This window comes from Crinia signifera, chromosome 1 (assembly GCF_055691185.1).
Source record: "Crinia signifera chromosome 1, ASM5569118v1, whole genome shotgun sequence".
Taxonomy (NCBI): Eukaryota; Metazoa; Chordata; class Amphibia; order Anura; family Myobatrachidae; genus Crinia; species Crinia signifera.
In genome coordinates this window covers 414,814,815-414,832,190 of record NC_139217.1, presented here as the reverse complement: position 1 = coordinate 414,832,190, position 17,376 = coordinate 414,814,815, and positions in this window count along the sequence as shown.

Below are 17,376 nucleotides of genomic sequence, written 5' to 3'. Positions count from 1 at the left end.
AGAGCATTCCATAGGGTGGGAGCAGCCCGATGAAACTCCTGTAATAGTGAATGGGAGCTGGTGATCCATGCAGAAGAGAGACACAGATCGTGTGCAGAGCAGAGTGGTCAGGATGGCAGACGTTTTGAGATAAGTAAAATGATATAAACTGGTTGTTTAGTAGCATACATGAAAGCAGACATCTTCTAGATCCACCATTATATCCTAATCTATAGATTGTAAGCTTGCGAGCAGGGCCCTCCTACATTTTGACTGTCTGTAAATACCCTGTTTGTTGTATCACTGTCTCCTTTGTAAAGCACAATGGAATATGCTGCTCTATATAAGAAACTGTTAATAAATAAATAAATAAATATAAAAAGAACCTATAATATATAGAAACCATGAGACACACTTTAGAGAGGTTTTTCCTTGATAGACAACTGATGAACCCAAAGATCGAGGTCTCTTTCACTAAGAGCAATGGACACTCCAGCTTATGTTATAAGAAAATGTTATTTTCTTCTCCATAACCTCATTTACTAGAAAGCTATGCTCTGTGACCTGTAATGTTTTGACCATGGTTTAAAAATGAATGATGCCGCGGAAACCTCCACATTTGTTCTGACCACAAAGGTAAAATATAAGACCTATAACAAGAAAAGTGTAGGAGGGGAAATGCGCCCCCTTAACTGCAGCCTAATGAAGTCCTCCTGGGTTTACCAAACCCACTAAAGAATATTTTTGACAAAATGGAGAATTTAATCCGCCGCTGTTTCTAATCAATCGTGACCTTCATTGTACAATATTCAATTACTGGAGAGAGGTGAAGGCCTCATCCACCAATGTTTTTATTTGGGTCACTCCCACTGACAATAAAAACTGACCTTTTTCCAGCCTTCCTTAGAGGTTATAGATGCCTTTTTGGGTAAAATAACCCTCCCTAGGATAAATCATCAACATGGAGGGAGACTCTCAATGCTCGCTGGAGCCTACAAGAGGTCTTAGAGGCAATTAAGACACTGAAAGTAAATATAACCCCCCGTCCGGATGGCTTTATAAATAATTTCTTTACAACATATCAAAAAGAGATTGCCCCAAGCTTGCTTCAGGCCTTTCAAGAGGGGAGACAAGCCGGCAAATTCCCAGAAGAGATGCTCGAGGCGAGAGTGATTTTGATAGGCAAGGAAGGGAAAGATTTAAGTGCACCCCAAAACTGTAGGCCAATTGCTTTGGTGAATAGGCATATCAAAACATATGCCAGTTTTAGGAGACTTAATTAAGGCAGATCGGACTGGCTTTATAAAAAATAGACAAGGCCCAGATAATATATACAGAGCAATCCATATAATGGAATATGCAGCAAGAAATTAGTTTCCGCTAGTGGTCCTATCGTTAGATGGGGAAAAAGCATTTGATCGTCTGCAGTGGGGATTTATGGAAAGGGTCCTCCAAAAATATGGTTTGGAAGGGAGTTTTTTTAAAGCTATCTTGACTTTATATGGGGCCCATTTGGCACATGTCTATTGTAATAGTTATGTTTCAGAGAAATTCCCCATTGCAAATGGGACGAGACAAGGGTGCCCTTTGTCCCCCATTATATACGTTCTGGCGATAGAACAATTAGCGGAACTTATTAGGCAAACAGCAGAACTGAGAGGGTTAATTGTAAATAAAACCCACCATATGCGGATGATGTACTTCTTTTTTTGTCAGAGCCAAAAGAGTCCCTGAGAGCGGTGCTAAATATAATTGGAGACTTTTCAAAAGTCTCATATTACAAATTAAATACAAGTAAATCTGAGGCCCTCCCACTAAATATTGACCCTATTGATTGATTTAGCCTTGTTGAAAGAAGAGTTTAAATTCAGATGGAAGGAGAATGCATTGCAGTATCTGGGCATCCAGCTGGTATCTAATGAAAAGAACTTGATAGATTTTAACTATGGCCCACTGCTTCATCATTTAAATATGAAAGTAAATAAATGGATGAAAGTAGAAGCATCCCTAATGGGCAGAGTGGCAATGGTTAAAATGTTTTTACTTCCAAAATAATATATCTGTATCGGGCAATTCTAAGATTGTTGCCTAGATACTGGATATCCAGATTTAAAACTGTACTGAACAGATATATATGGAGAAACAAGCAGGCGAAAAAATACTTAATACTCCCCAAAGATAGAGGAGGGGTAGGCTTCCCAAACCTGGAACTATATCAAGCAGCTACCCTGATCGATCAGATCAAACAATGGAGAGGATCCACTAAAGACAACTGGGGCTTGGACCCTGAGTATAATTGTGTCAGTGGCATTCCTTTAAGTGATGTAATCTGGCTCCCCCCCCCCCAATCTGGGAAAGAAGTAAGCCACAGTTAAAGTGTGTAGAGGTGATTCTTAAAGAATGGTATAAATTCTTGGATAAGCAGGGTCTACTGGGAGCTCCAATAGGGCACCTCCCATTAGAAGCTATAACTAAGGTGATTCCAAACTTGAACTTAGATAGATGGAGAAACTTAGCAATACAAACTCTTGCAGATCTCTTTGAAAACAGGCAATTGATGTCATTTGAACAGATTAAAAGTAAATATGGGATCCCAATTACCGAATTTCATAAGTATCTTCAAATTAGGCATTGGATACAATCTAATGTCTACGGTATAAAAGAAATGGGCACATTGCCAAGGGAAATGATGAACCATATTTCGGGGCTGAGTAGGAAGGGGGGAATCACTTTTTGGTATAAGAAATTGTCACAAGAGAGAGAGGAAGTCAAAACCAGTTGGCAAAAGAAATGGGAAGATGAGTTGAACTTTTCCTTGGAAATAACGCAATGGACGCAACTATTTAAGTCGGTCCACCAAATGTCTAAGTCCACGACACACATAGAAAGATATTTAAAAATCTTTTACCAGATGTATTACACACCGGCAAAGATTAATAGATTTTTCCCTCAACAACCAGATGTATGTTGGAGGTGTGAAGAAAGAGGGGATCTTAAACATATATTTTGGGCCTGTAAAAAACTAGTCTCTGGCGGGAAATGGAACTTCCTCTCTGAAATCTTGGGACTTAGGCTTCAGTTGACATCGCAGATGGTATTGCTACATATAGTTCCACCAAGCTTAAATAGCGCAAAGAAATATGTGTTAAATCAAATAATTAGCGCTATAATAACTGCGATTGCTCAACTATGGAAACAAGAACTGATCCCAACCTTTCAGAAAGTAATAAACAAAGTAGACTTTAAGTACAAGATGGAAACCCTAGGGAAAAATGGTAACTCCAAGATAGTTAAGCTATGGAGAGAGTGGGAAGTATATCAAGAAGGAATAGATATAGAATGAATTAAGGTGCCAAAAGGGGGTAAACTGTTAAGAAGGTAGGCCAGGTAACACTCGGGATAGAGCTCTAAGGGTCCTCATATCCGCTCTACTGATTAATTTACCCACCAATATATTTATATATTTAAAAAATACTGATTGAGATGATATCACGTCTTGTCTTGTCACTGTTAAGTCTTGGTGAGTTTTTGTATTGTATTTTTATTCTGTATGTTTTGAATGTTATTAAGGGGATTGTGTATCCCTTTGGATTGTCATATGAAAATTTTATATAATAAAGAAATTTAAAAAAAAAACTGAACTTTTAAAAGGCCCTTTTTTCATATAAAAGGTTTCTTTCAAGATAACGTCCGAAAATGATCTCCTGGATCCTCCCGGCTTCCAAATATACAGCTCAGGCGGATACTGACCTCACTTATGGGCCCTATTTTCATACAAAGGTTTATTTTATCCTCTCAGGACACAAGGATCAACCACAAGATACTTCACAATAGCACATCAATGTTTCACAGCGTCTTGGGGCTAAAACTCCCCTCGAGAAGAGGCCCTATATTCACCCAAAGGTTTCTTTATGCTTCCTTCCCAGACAGGATAACAGATTATTTAGAGGCATCCATCCATAAAAAGCAGGTCTAATCCATAACATAGACAAACATACAATGTTTCAGCTACCAAAATGTTTAAAAACAATTAAAAATGAATAAAAAATGAAAAATGAAAACCATAAACAGCCAGAGTCAGCCACCTCCACTCCGAATCTGGATAGGAATGTAAATGGCACCAGTTGGAAAAGGTAAGACTAATATCGTATTATGCCCATGTGGCTTTGAAACACTGCCATCTGTACTAGCTTTCGAAGAATTTGCTTTGAGCAGGCCTACTAGTAATTGATATGTGGTGAGAAGTGGTGTTCCATTTTTAAGAACAGTGCTATAAAGAAAAAATATATATTTTAGAGGCTGTTTTAATATCATTCAAATCTGTCAGATCCTGTAATGTTACACTAATTACTTTAGTCAGAAATAAGATTTTTTAAGTAATGGGCAACTACATCCCTTTCTTCCATCCCCACACTCTCACTGCCAGCCCCACTCATTTTTTATACCCTCCAACACAAAAACACACACACAAAAAAAACAATAACAATACTTAAAAAACAATAATTACAATTTACACCCCATATATATATATGGGGTGCTGTTCTGAAGTCAACTCTTTTACACAGATGCTCCCTGTCAATCACTCTGCATCCAAATCCTCTCCACAAGCGATATCGGTTATCCATCGTAGCTCAGACACAGTGCAACTTAAACACATGTGCAGTACAAAACACTGGTCATAAGCATAAACATTGTCATTTCCACAGTCTCTGAATCAGGCCCAAAAGGAAGAAAAGGAAAACAATTTACTATCAATTGTTGGTAAAAAAAGATAAGTAAAAAATTGAAATAAGCAAATAAAATTGCACTGAAGAAAGAACCAGGATACACAGTAAAAGATGAGCAAGTAGGACAGTCTCCAGGGGAACGATCCACAGTGAGGGGAGTGGAATTTTATGTGAAAGAAAACCCACAGCACCAGGAGCAGCATGCCATTATTATATGGTGACAGCACCTTGGGAACACTCTTGTGTATTTGGTGAAGTGAGGGAGTGGTATCCCTGTGAGTGATAACGGGTGCAGCTGTTGTTTGATTTCCAATCTTCTGTTGCTAAACAATAAAGTACATCATTTGGTTTAGCAGGTTAATACCAGCAGGTAAGGAGAATCCAGTCAGGTATAATAAAAAAGGCAAATATTTATGGGTTTTGATGAAACCCTCCCATACCTAGAAATTTAGGAGTAGACCGTTAGAGCTTGTAATGCTAGATTTAAGGATAACTAATCTGTTAAAACAGACAAGACCAACAAAACCTAGACAAACCAATGTACACTGTGCATTAAGAAAGAGAATGGCATAGGCTACAGCTTCTACAAATTGTGTTCACAGATGTTCTAACTAGGGATGAGTGGGTTCGGATCCTAGAGATCCAGTGGCGGATTCAGGGGGGGGAACCCCTTTCATTTATTTTTGTAGCTGAGGACCAGGGCTTTCCAACGAGCCCAGCCCCGTGTCTCTAGCCCAACGGGAACCAGAGATATCACCTGGCAAAGCTGTAACGTTTTTTCCCCATAGGATAATATGGGACCCGTCAATTCCGACCCCCACCCGGTTCCGACGGCTGCCAGTTCCCCCCTGGCATCACAGAAGCTTGTGGTTGATCTCATTCAATTCCAAATCGCTGGTTCTTCAAAATGATACCAGGCTGGTCCATATCGGTCAATCGGTTCCAGAGATATTACGTGTAAACTAATTTTTTTATTTTTGAAATGTAATTTCATGGCTGTTCATGTTCTTTGAGGGCAGATTACTCTGGAACCAAACGTTCCAGTTTCACTGGACCAAAATCATTCAAAGCCCACTCAAAATTTCAATATGATACTTGTCTCATGTAAATTGTTCAGTTGGTTCCGAAGATATAGCCGGTTAAATAAGATAACTTGTTAAAGGGGGGGAGGGGTGGTTTTCTCTCCCCCTCACACAAGAAAATGCAGGGACTAGGCTGGTGTAAAAGGGGCCAACCTGGGAATGCATTTTCTGGTGTGAAAGGGGTATTATTTCAAATAGCCTGGACCTGCAGTGCTCTGAATACAGCCAGGCTCTGCCACTGTCAGTGGCTATCACTTCTGCCTGGCGGCTGTCCCCCATTTACCGCGAGCATGTATTCCCCTTGGCAATAATCATGTAATCCCACATGGCAATGAGCATGGAACCTCTGGCAATGAGCATGGAACCCTTGGCAATGAGCATGTAGATAAGCAGCACTTATGTAGCATAATTTTTAATAGGCATTATGGTGTTTGACATAATACATAATGGATATAATGGCGTGTAACTTAACGTGTAATGGACATTATGGTGTAAATGTTTAATGCGCGCCATTGGTGGACAATGTTCCTGTTTATGAAACGTATTGTGAATTTTGTCTCAATCCGTGTGGCATTATGTGAATTTTGGCTCAATCCGTGTGGCATTATGTGAATTTTGTCACAATCCGTGTGGCATTATGTTAATTTTGTCTCAATCCGTGTGGCATTATGTGAATTTTGGCTCAATCCGTGTGGCATTATGTGAATTTTGGCTCAATCCGCGTGGCATTATGTTTATTTTGGCTCAATCCATTTGGCATTATGTGAATTTTGGCTCAATCCGTGTGTTATTATGTAAATTTTGGCTCAATCCGTGTGGCATTATGTGAATTTTGACACAATCCATGTGGCACTATTTGGATTTTGGCTCAATCCATGTGGCATTATGTGAATTTTGGCTCAATCCGTGTGGCTTGATGTGAATTTTGACACAATCCATGTGCCATTATTTGAATTTTGGCTCAATCCGTGTGGCATTATGTGAATTTTGGCGCATTCCATTTGCATCATGTGTAAGGGGCAAGTATAATGGGGTCTAGTATTTTGTTGCATAATGTGTAGAAGTTGTATATGGTGTTGTACACTAAACTCAAGGACATGCCCCCTGTTGAGTGGCCATACCACATTTTCCGGAGCGCGCCTTCGGCGCGCGCAAAACTACATACTTCATTTTTGTCACCATGGTGTGCCTGCGTACTTTAAATGCCAGGGCCTATTTTTAATCCCATTCCCACCCTCTCTCTGCCGCTCTCTTAGCATGTACACTGGCACCACTAACACCGCCCCCCCCCCACCTAAACCCTCTTTTATCATGGTGCCCCCCCTGTCATTTTATCCTGGATCCGCCCCTGTAGAGATCCGAACCTCCACGAACTTACCTTATGCGAGGCCGGATTCGAGGAGTTCGCCGGGTCCCGCCATTTTCAGGAGTCCAAATCGAGGCCAAAATATCATCATCCTGCGTCGGATTCGGATCTCTATAAAAGGTCAGGCTCCGGCGCCATCTTCATTCTGCATGTAGAAGTCAGACAGCACGGATGTGGCCGTGCTGTCTGCACAGAAGAAAACCCTATGGGGGACAAAAAAACACTGTGGGGGGATATACTAAGGAGGGGCAACTAATGGGGACCAAATAGAGGCTGCATAAACTGAGTGGGGCTGCTCAAGGGGAACAACTGTAAAAGTCTGGAATCTAAAGGTACATTTACTAAGGGAGAACTAATGGTGCAGCAACATTTGTACATCTACTAAAGGGGAACTACTAAGTGGAAAACTTCAAGTTACAGCTACTAAGGGGGCATTACTATGGCTATTACTAAAGGGGGGCTGTTATATGGGACTACTGTGGGGGACATTTAAGGGGGGCTCTCTGAAAAAAAAGTGTTTTGTTTTTTTATTTAAAAAAAGTTTTTTTTCCCTTAACCTGCAAGGGGTGTTAAGAGTGCCATATCAGTCCAGCTGTGCTGCCCAGTGTCCCGTATCAGTCCAGGGGTGCCCGCATGTGTGCCGTATAATTCCAGGGGTGCCCAGTGTCACGTATCTGTCATGGGGTGCCTGCATGTGTGCCGTATAATTCCAGGGGTGCCCAGTGTCCCGTATCAGTACAGGGGTGCCCGCATGTGTGCCGTATAAGACCAGGGGTGCCCAGTGTCCCGTATCAGTACAGGGGTGCCCGCATGTGTGCCGTATAAGACCAGGGGAGCTGCCCTTTTTTTTATGAAAAGGAAAAAAAGGTGTTTTATTTTTTATTTTTACTGCAAGGGTTGTTAAATGTGCTGTATCAGTCCAGGGGTGAGCCAAGAGTGCCATATAATTCAAGTGGTGTTACTAAAGCCTGCCGTATTATTCCAGGTGTGCTGCTCTTTTTTTTAATTAAAAGAATAAAAGTTTTTCTTTTTTTACTGCAGGAGTGTCGCCATGTCTGCTGTATAATTCCATGCCTGCCACCATGTGTGCCGTATCAGTCTAGGGGTGCCACCATCTGTGCCGTATAATTCCATGTGTGCTGTATCAGGTCAGGGGTGCCCACATGTGTGACGCATAATTCCTGGGGTGAGCCAAATGTGTCATATAATTCATGGGTTGCTGCCAAGTCTTCTGTATAATTCATGGGGTGCTGCTAAGTGTGCTGTATCAGTCCAGGGGTGATGATAAGTGTGTCGTATAAGTGTGGTGAGCCAAGTCTGCCGTATAATTCATGGGGTGCTGCCAAGTGTGCTATATTAGTCCAGGGGTGATGCTGAGTTTGCGGTATCAGTCCAGGGGTGAGCCAAGTCTGCCAAATAATTCCTGGGGTGAGCCAAGTCTGCCGTATAATTCATGGGGTGCTGCCATGTGTGCTGTATTAGTCCAGGGGTGATGCTAAGTGTGCCATATCAGTCCAGGGGTGATGCTAAGTGTGCCATATCAGTCCAGGGGTGCTATTAAGTGTGCTGTATCAGTCCAGGGGTGCTATTAAGTGTGCTGTATTAGTCCAGGGGTGATACTGTGTGCCGTATCAGTCCAGGGGTGATGCTAAGTGTGCCGTATCAGTCGAGTGTTTGTGCCGCCCACTTGTGTCACTTATCATAGTTATCTAGCTACTTCGGTGCAACCTTTTGGCCTAAAAACAATATTGTGAGGTGTGAGGTGTTCAGAATAGACTGGGAATGAGTGGAAATTAATGTTATTGAGGTTAATAATAGCGTAGGAGCAAAACAAAACAAATTCTGCGATTTTTGCAGTTTTTTATGCTTTAAAAAAAAAAAATCAGAACCCAAGACCCCAAAAAACAAAAACACAAAACTTTAGGGGGTGTTTTGGCAAAACCCATTAGAACCCAAAACCTGAAGGTAATCAGAACCCAAAACCCAAAATGTGAAAAAGTGGCCGGTGCACATCCCTAGTTCGAACAAGAGCATCTGCTAACAGTGTAAAGTGAGAGGGGGAAAAATTTCCAAGTATTGATATGTGATGTCATCTACTTATACCAGTGGTTCTCAACCTCGGTCCTCAAGGACCCCCAACAGTGCACGTTTTCCAGGTCTCCACACAGAATCACAGGTGAAATAATTAGCTCCAACTGTGATCTTTTAAAATGTGTCAGTGAATAATGAGTGCACCTGTGCACCTGCCAGGTGACCTGGAAAGTGTGCACTGTTGGGGGTCCTTGAGGACTGAGGTTGAGAACCACTGACTTATACTATTAACCACTCTGGAGCAAGGTGAGACAGAATTTTAAGGAGCATCAGAAATAATTAGCTTTTGAAGGAGCTCAAGAACTTGTCTAGGGGATCTCATCAAGTAGTTTATACCATCAAGAAAAATGAGGTGTTGGAAAGCAGATGTCTGTCTAGCAAATCCTCTCAGATCTGGGACTTTTGGACACTTCTGGTTAGTCCAGGGCTGTAAGTATGGCGGTACGGGGTGGTACGGCGTACCGGTAAAACATATTGTGCCGGTACCGCGTACCGCCATAACAAATGCCCTGTAAAGTGTCTAATGCGCATGCGCGCATATCTAAGTGGCGGGGGGCGGAGCCTCCGCCGCCCCAGCCACAGCCTCTCCCCGAGTCATTCCCCGGCCGGGCCGTCCCTTCCCAATGTATTATTCATAAGCAACTATTCGCCGCTGCTGGTTGCGGCTCAGCCTCCTCCTGCCCACTGCCCTCCTATCGCACTGCTGCCCCGCCTCCTCCACACGTGCCAGGAGTACCTGCAGAATAGTCCCCGAGCGAGCAGCGTACTCCCCCCTCCCGCACAAGCAATGCACCCCCCCAACTCCGCCCCGAGTAGCGCAGTCACCCTCCCGCCCCAAGCAGTGCACCATCCCCCCTTCCATTCCGAGCAGCGCACCATCCCCCCTCCCGAGCAGCGCACTCAACCCCCCTCCCGAGCAGCGCACTCACCCCCCCCCTCCCGAGCAGCGCACTCACCCCCCCCCCTCCCGAGCAGCGCACTCACCCCGCCTCCAGAGCAGCGAACTCACCCCCCCCCCTCCCGAGCAGCGCACTCACCCCCCCCCCCCCTCCCGAGCACATACCTCCCAACATTACCCTCTCCAGGAGGGACATAATGCTCTGCTCCTGGACTTCCCTCTTAATTTTGATTGCCATCACCTGTGGAGAAACACCTTTTTTATTAGTTAACCTGTTCAAAAACAGGTCATGGCAATTATACATTAAAAGGAAAGTCCAGCAGCAGAGTAGTTTGTCCCTCCTGGCATGGGTCATGTTGGGAGGTATGCGAGCAGCGCACTCACCCCTCCCGAGCAGTGCACTCACCCCCCCCCCCCCTCCCTCCCGAGCAGCGCACTCACCCCTCCCACCCCCTAGCCAAGACTATGAGGGGAGCCCGGCCGGGACCGAAAAGGGGCGGGGCTACGGTCTGAGGGGGCGGAGCTAACGGGGCTATAAGGGAGCTGACTGATGATGATGGAAAAAGCAACAGGTCAGGAGAGAATGAGCTGCCTCTCACCTGAACTTGGTGAGTAACATGTGATTGTAATGCAACTGGTGTCAGCATATGTACAGTAAGCTCTACTACTGTCAGCTACTGGTGTCAGCAACTAGTGTCGGCATATGTACAGGCAGCGCTACTACTGCCAGCAACTGGTGTGGGCATATGTACAGGCAGCACTACTAGTGACGGCAACTGGTGTCGGCATTTACAGGAAGCTCTACTACTGTCAGCTACTGGTGTCAGCAACTGGTGTCGGCATATGTACAGGCAGCACTACTACCGCCAGCAACTGGTGTGGGCATATGTACAGGCAGTACTACTAGTGACGGCAAATGGTGTGGGCATATATACAGGAAGCACTACTACTGTCAGCAACTGGTGTCGGCATATGTACAGGCAGCCACGCTACTACCGCCAGCAACTGGTGTGGGCATATGTACAGGCAGTACTACTAGTGACGGCAAATGGTGTGGGCATATATACAGGAAGCACTACTACTGTCAGCAACTGGTGTCGGCATATGTACAGGCAGCCACGCTACTACCGTCAGCAACTGGTGTGGGCGTTATATACAGTATAAGCAGCGCTACTCCTGTCAGCAACTGGTGTGGGTGTTACGCATAAGCAGCGCTACTCCTGTCGGCAATTGGTGTGGGCGTTACGCATAAGCAGCGCTACTCCTGTCGGCAGCTGGTGTGGGGGTTACGTGTAAGCAGCGCAACTACTGTCGGCAACTGGTGTGGGGGTTACGTATAAATTGCGCTACTGCTGTCGGCAACTGGTGTGGGGGTTACGTATAAATTGCGCTACTGCTGTTGGCAAGTGGTGTGGGTGTTATGTATAAGCAGCACTACTCCTGTCGGCAACTGGTGTGGGTGTTACGCATAAGCAGCGCTACTCCTGTTGGCAATTGGTGTGGGCGTTACGCATAAGCAGCACTACTCCTGTCGGCAACTGGTGTGGGTGTTACGCATAAGCAGCGCTACTCCTGTCGGCAATTGGTGTGGGCGTTACGCATAAGCAGCACTACTCCTGTCGGCAGCTGGTGTGGGGGTTACGTATAAGCAGCGCTACTACTGTCGGCAACTGGTGTGGGGGTTACGTATAAATTGCGCTACTACTGTCAGAAACTGTTGAGGGCTTTACGTATATGCAGCGATACAACTGTTGGCAGGGGTGCCGATTTATGTTTTTGCTAGAGGGTGCTCAAGGAGGTGTGGCCTCATAAAAAGGGGCATGTCATTTGGGCCTGCAATATGCTGAGATGAACAGTGAATCACAATTTACACACAATAAGCAATAGCTAATACTGCACACTGTATACACACAACACATAATAGTGACTAATACCGCCCACTGTAAGCACACATACTACACAAAAAGGGCAGTGTGTATAGAAAAAGAACACACGTTAGGCAGCACACACACACACACTGCACTCTGCCCAGCAGTTATTACTCACCAGAGCAGCAACTTTGTGATGGTGCCAGGCAGACACTGCTAATGGTGCCAGGCATCGTCTTGTATGCGCAAGTGCACATGTGCCAGTTGCTGGGTCACGGTTTTGGGAAAGGGGCCTGCTTACAACACACTTCTCCTGGCACACTGCCTTGCGTATCCCAGGCAGCAGGTTTGGTGGTACAGGTGCAGCCTGGCAGTGGGACTTGGGTGGTTATGGGCCCGTGGGTGCTCATAATTTTTTGTGGGTGCTAGGGCCCTTGAGCACCCACAGAATCGGCGCCTATGCCTGTTGGCAAATGTTTTGGGTGTTATGCATAAGTTACGCTACTACTGACGGCAGGACCGATGTTGTGTTTCTGCGGACGTAGGGTGCGTATGTGTGGCACTGGGGGCATATCTGGCATTGGGGGCATAACTAGCACTGTGGGGGCATATCTGGCACTGTGGGGCATATGTGTGGCACTGGGGGCATACATAGCACTGTGGGGGGCATATCTGGCACTGGGGGCATAAAGTTTTGTCATGTAGCCACTCCCCTTGTGTCATATGACCACGCCCCCTGACCACGCCCATTTTTTGCCGCACACCTTCGGCGCGCAGCACAGTACCACTAAGACGTTTTTTCTACTTGCACCACTGGGTTAGTCATGGTCCTTCATTACAGTAGATGAAGCATCCCTTGGAGATAAGTGGATTTTTATTGAATAGGATATTGTTTAAGGTTCCTAGCAGCACATAGTAGTCTTTCTTTAGATTTTTAATAATGAATAACAATGTATCTAGGTGGTTGTCCAATAGACAGTCTCACTCACAATACCCAGTGAGCCCTGTGCAAGCATCTTAGTTTTAAAAGGCCCTCCAAATCAGCAGGGAGGGCACCCAAGCAATACCATACCTCCCAACACTCCCGATTACAGCGAGACAGTCCCGATTATCAGGGCCTGTCCCGCTGTCCCTCCCGCGGTCGGCAGTGTCCCGCGGTGAGGGGGGGCAGTTGGGAGTCCCCCCTGTCGGCTGCTAAGCAGCGGGGAATAAACGCTGTGCGCATGCGCACAGCGTCTATTCCCGCAGCCAGGGGGCTGGGGGCATGGCTAGAGGCTCATAGAGCCTCTGGGTCATGCCCCCATAGCAGCAAAATGGGGGCGTGGCCTCACGGGAGCGCCGCAAGTATAGGCCACGCCCCCTAAATTAGGTCACACCCCCCCCGAAATTGTCCTCGCGCCTTCGGTGCGCATCAGCTGTGTCCCGGGTCAAGCGCGAAGAAAGTTGGGAGGTATGCAATACCCTCTGGAACTTTATTGATTGGATATAATTACTCCTAGAGCAGTATTCTTGATCGTAAAAGTAGAGTGGCATTCCTTGGTTTAAATATAGAAGTGGTGAACTAAAATAATTAAATGAAGAAATAAAATGCCACAGTGGGATCAAGTAAATACATCTTAGCATACATTTTAAAAGTATTTATTTATTCTATGGTTGGCCACCAGGTGGCATAAATAAGCTTTTTGCTGAAACTGTATGCTGCAAAGGGAAAAGCACAAGGAAGCTAGAAAAAGTGGAAATACTATAGGTTAGTGTTAACTGTAATGTCTGATGTTTGTATTTGCTTTGTCAGCTGGAATGTAATGAAAGCTGGATTCCCTTAGGAAATTAGAACACATGCTTGAGAAACCTCAGGTGAAGGACCAGAGTCCAGCGCCCAAAGGCGTGACCAATGATGGTGGAAACAGGAATAAAATAAATGTGTGATTTATTGAACAGTAACTTAGACAATGGCAATTAATGTTAGGAAGTCTTAGACTTAGCAGAAATTAACAGTATTAACTGTAAAGTCTTTGGACCCAGGTTTGCCCGAGTAGAGTCTCTGACCGGAGTTGAATCGGTAAAGAATGGAATCAGGGCGAGCTGAAGGAGTGGCTCGGATATTATCCGAGTAGAGTCTATGGCTGGAATGAAACCAGTGACTGGGAAAGGGAAGGTACTTGACAGGGTAGCAGTTTAGAAATACAGCAATGAAGTTCAGAACCAGAAGAAGACAAATTGATAGAATCGATGCTGGGAGTGACGTAATTGCAGCTAGTGGTTATGGTAAAGACCAATGTTCACCAATTGATGTTTGACATTCAATGTTTGCAATCGATGTTTGAATAATCAATGAAGACAATCGATGATGGAGATTGATAAAACAGGAGCTAGTGATCGATGATAACTACTAATAAAATCGATGGTAACAATCAATGTTTAACAATTAATGTTGTTGATCGATGCTAGAGATTGATGAAACTGAAACTAGCTATCAATTATATCAATTAGTGTTTGACAATCGATGTTGGAGATCGATGGCGAAGAGCGGACAGATGACTATGCAGGAATGGTATCTGGGTATACCAAGCGGGCTCAGTAGGAACTGTGGGACTTATTCTGGTTCACTCTCAGAAACAAAATCCTTCTCAAATGGACAAAACCATGTGCACTGCAGGTGGGCTAGATGTAACATGTGCAGAGAGGGTTAGATTTGGGTGACTTATTTTGTATCTGTGCAGGGAAAATACTGACTGCTTTATTTTTACACTGCAATATAGATCTCACTTCAAAGTAAAACCCCACCCAAATCTAACTCTCTCTGCACAAATTACATTTGCCCCACCTGCAGTGCACATGGTTTTGTCCATTTGAGAAGGAGTTTGCCTCTGAGAGTGAACCAGAATAAGAGTGTAACCTCCAGGGACAATGGAGAAAGTTCAGAGACAGCAGGATATAGCAGGAGCTGTGGAGACACACAGTAATACTGAATACATCACACAGGTATCAGAAGAACTTGGAATCAGCTCGAAATGATTTGGTTAACCCCTAACATTGGTATGAGCCAGACTGTGCAGCAGGTAGGAAATGTACATGCAGACACTGCAGGAGATCACTGGAGCTGATAAGGTATGCAGCTATTCTGGAGACATCATACAGATAACAGCAGTGCTTGGAATCAGCTGGAGGTGAACTGGTTAATACCAGCAACTCTGGTAGGAGTCAGACTGTGCAGCAGAATGTAATCAGACAAAGGCTATGCAAGGAAGGATTTTCCACAGGCCATAGGTGCCGATTCTGTGGGTGCTCAAGGGCTTGAGCACCCACGGAAATTCATGAGCACCCACTGGAAACAGTAATTCACACAATAAAATTTTGTGGCAACACCCCTTCCCTATAAAGCCACTCCCCTATAGTTTTGGCTTGAGAACCCACCAGAAAAACATAAATGGGCACCGATGTCACAGGCAGCAAGTAGCATAGGAAGCAGCTAGGCAGTAGACTTAATTGAACTGGCAATTTCCCAGGTCTCAACTGAGTATACTTAAAGGGCCTGCTGCAAGGTGATAGGCTAGAGTCTGATGTAAGTAACAGCAGGGCCGGGCCACCACTAGGCAGCATTAGGCATTTGCCTAGGGTGCCAGCCACTGGAGGGTGGAAGTCAAGAGCAGGAGTCGTTGTCCCCTGGAGTCGGTGGAAGTCAGGAGCAGGAGTCGTTGTCCCCTGGATGGAGGTGAGTGGCAACTCTCCCCCCCCCTCACTATCACCCCCCCCAACTACAGTGAGTGAGCACCGGACAATGGAGGTGAGCAGCAACTCTCCTCCCCCCTCACCTGGCAGCAATGAGGTGGCGATGACCGCACCTCATCACCCGGCACAAGGCACCACCCCCCACCCCCCGTGGAGCGAATTTCCCCCCCCACACACACACCCCCCCCCCCCCGTGGAGGGACGCAGCGGGTGAGCACCGGGCCACCGCATTACCACACTCCCCTGGAGCGATGAGGCAGCGGCTGCATCACCCCAGCCCCCCCGGTGGAGCGGGTGAGTGCCGGGGCACCCTCCCCCCCTGTCTGGGGAGCTCCAGTGCCCTGAGTAACAGTAATAACAGGATTGGCTGAAAGTAATCATGTTACTGCATCCAAGATGGACACGCCCATACCTGGAGAATGGAGGAAACTCTGGTTTGTACGCAGCTTGGCTGCGGCCTGCGGAGAGCAGAACTCTAGAACACAGGGAGAGACAGGCACAGGTGAGACAGGAGACCACCAAAGTATTGCAGAGAGCGCTTCAGTATGGAGCGCAGATTCGCCGAAGAGATGTCAGATTGTACACAGCATGTATACTTGGATTCACCCTCCTGGAAGCACAATGCAGAGCAAGTCTGGAGGAACACTTCAGAGGTAGGAAAGTGTTTCTAAAGGGCCCTACACCAGAAATTCATAATGGGAGATTCAGCATGAGAGATTTAAAATCTCTCACAGAAAGTGTTTAGGCAACTTCAGGGCAATAAAAAAAGTATTACAATTTAAATAATTGGGAAAAAATGGAATAAAGCCTGGGGGAGTGTCATCTTCTTTGTCTATAATAGAAAAATAAATAAATAATGTAAAAAAAATGGAGTGGGGGTTCCCCCCACCAGCATGACCAGCTCAGGGATCTCTGAGCCAGTCCTGGGTTCTCGAATTTAAATAAGGTCCCTCTATATTCAAGAAACCAGCACTGGGTACTTGGACTGGTCCTGGTTCCCAAAATACGGGGGATAGAGTGAGTAGAAGGAGTTTTCAAAAAATATTGGAACATCCTGCTAAAAGATTAGATTTTGAAAAAGACTTTACCTGCTAAACCAATTTTTATATATAAAAGAGCACCTACTATTAAAGATAGGCTGGTCTCAAGTGCTCTACACATGGATGGCAAAAGATTTTTACCAAGAAACAAAGGTTTCTACAGGTGTGGAGATTGTAGGATGTGTAAGTCTTGCAAATCTCCACTAACGAAAATCACCAAGTTTGAAATCAATGATAATACTGTGGAGATCAGAGATTTCGGAAATTTACTAAAGGAAATTTGTAAAAAATAGGTGTATTTGTATTCAGAAATTCACTTATTTTTTACATTTACTATCCCGAATATACGGCAATTCGTATTCGTATTGATAGCACATCATTACGAATACGAATTGCCGTATTTTCGGCATAGTAAATGTCAAAAATAAGTGTATTTCTGGATACAAATACACCTATTTTTTTACAAATTTCCTTTAGTAAATTTCCCCCTTCATTACTTGTCACACCAACTATGTAATTTATGCCATCATATGCACCTGTTCTTTTGCATATATTGGGAAGACCAAACCCCAGGTAAAAATTAGGTGGGCAGAACA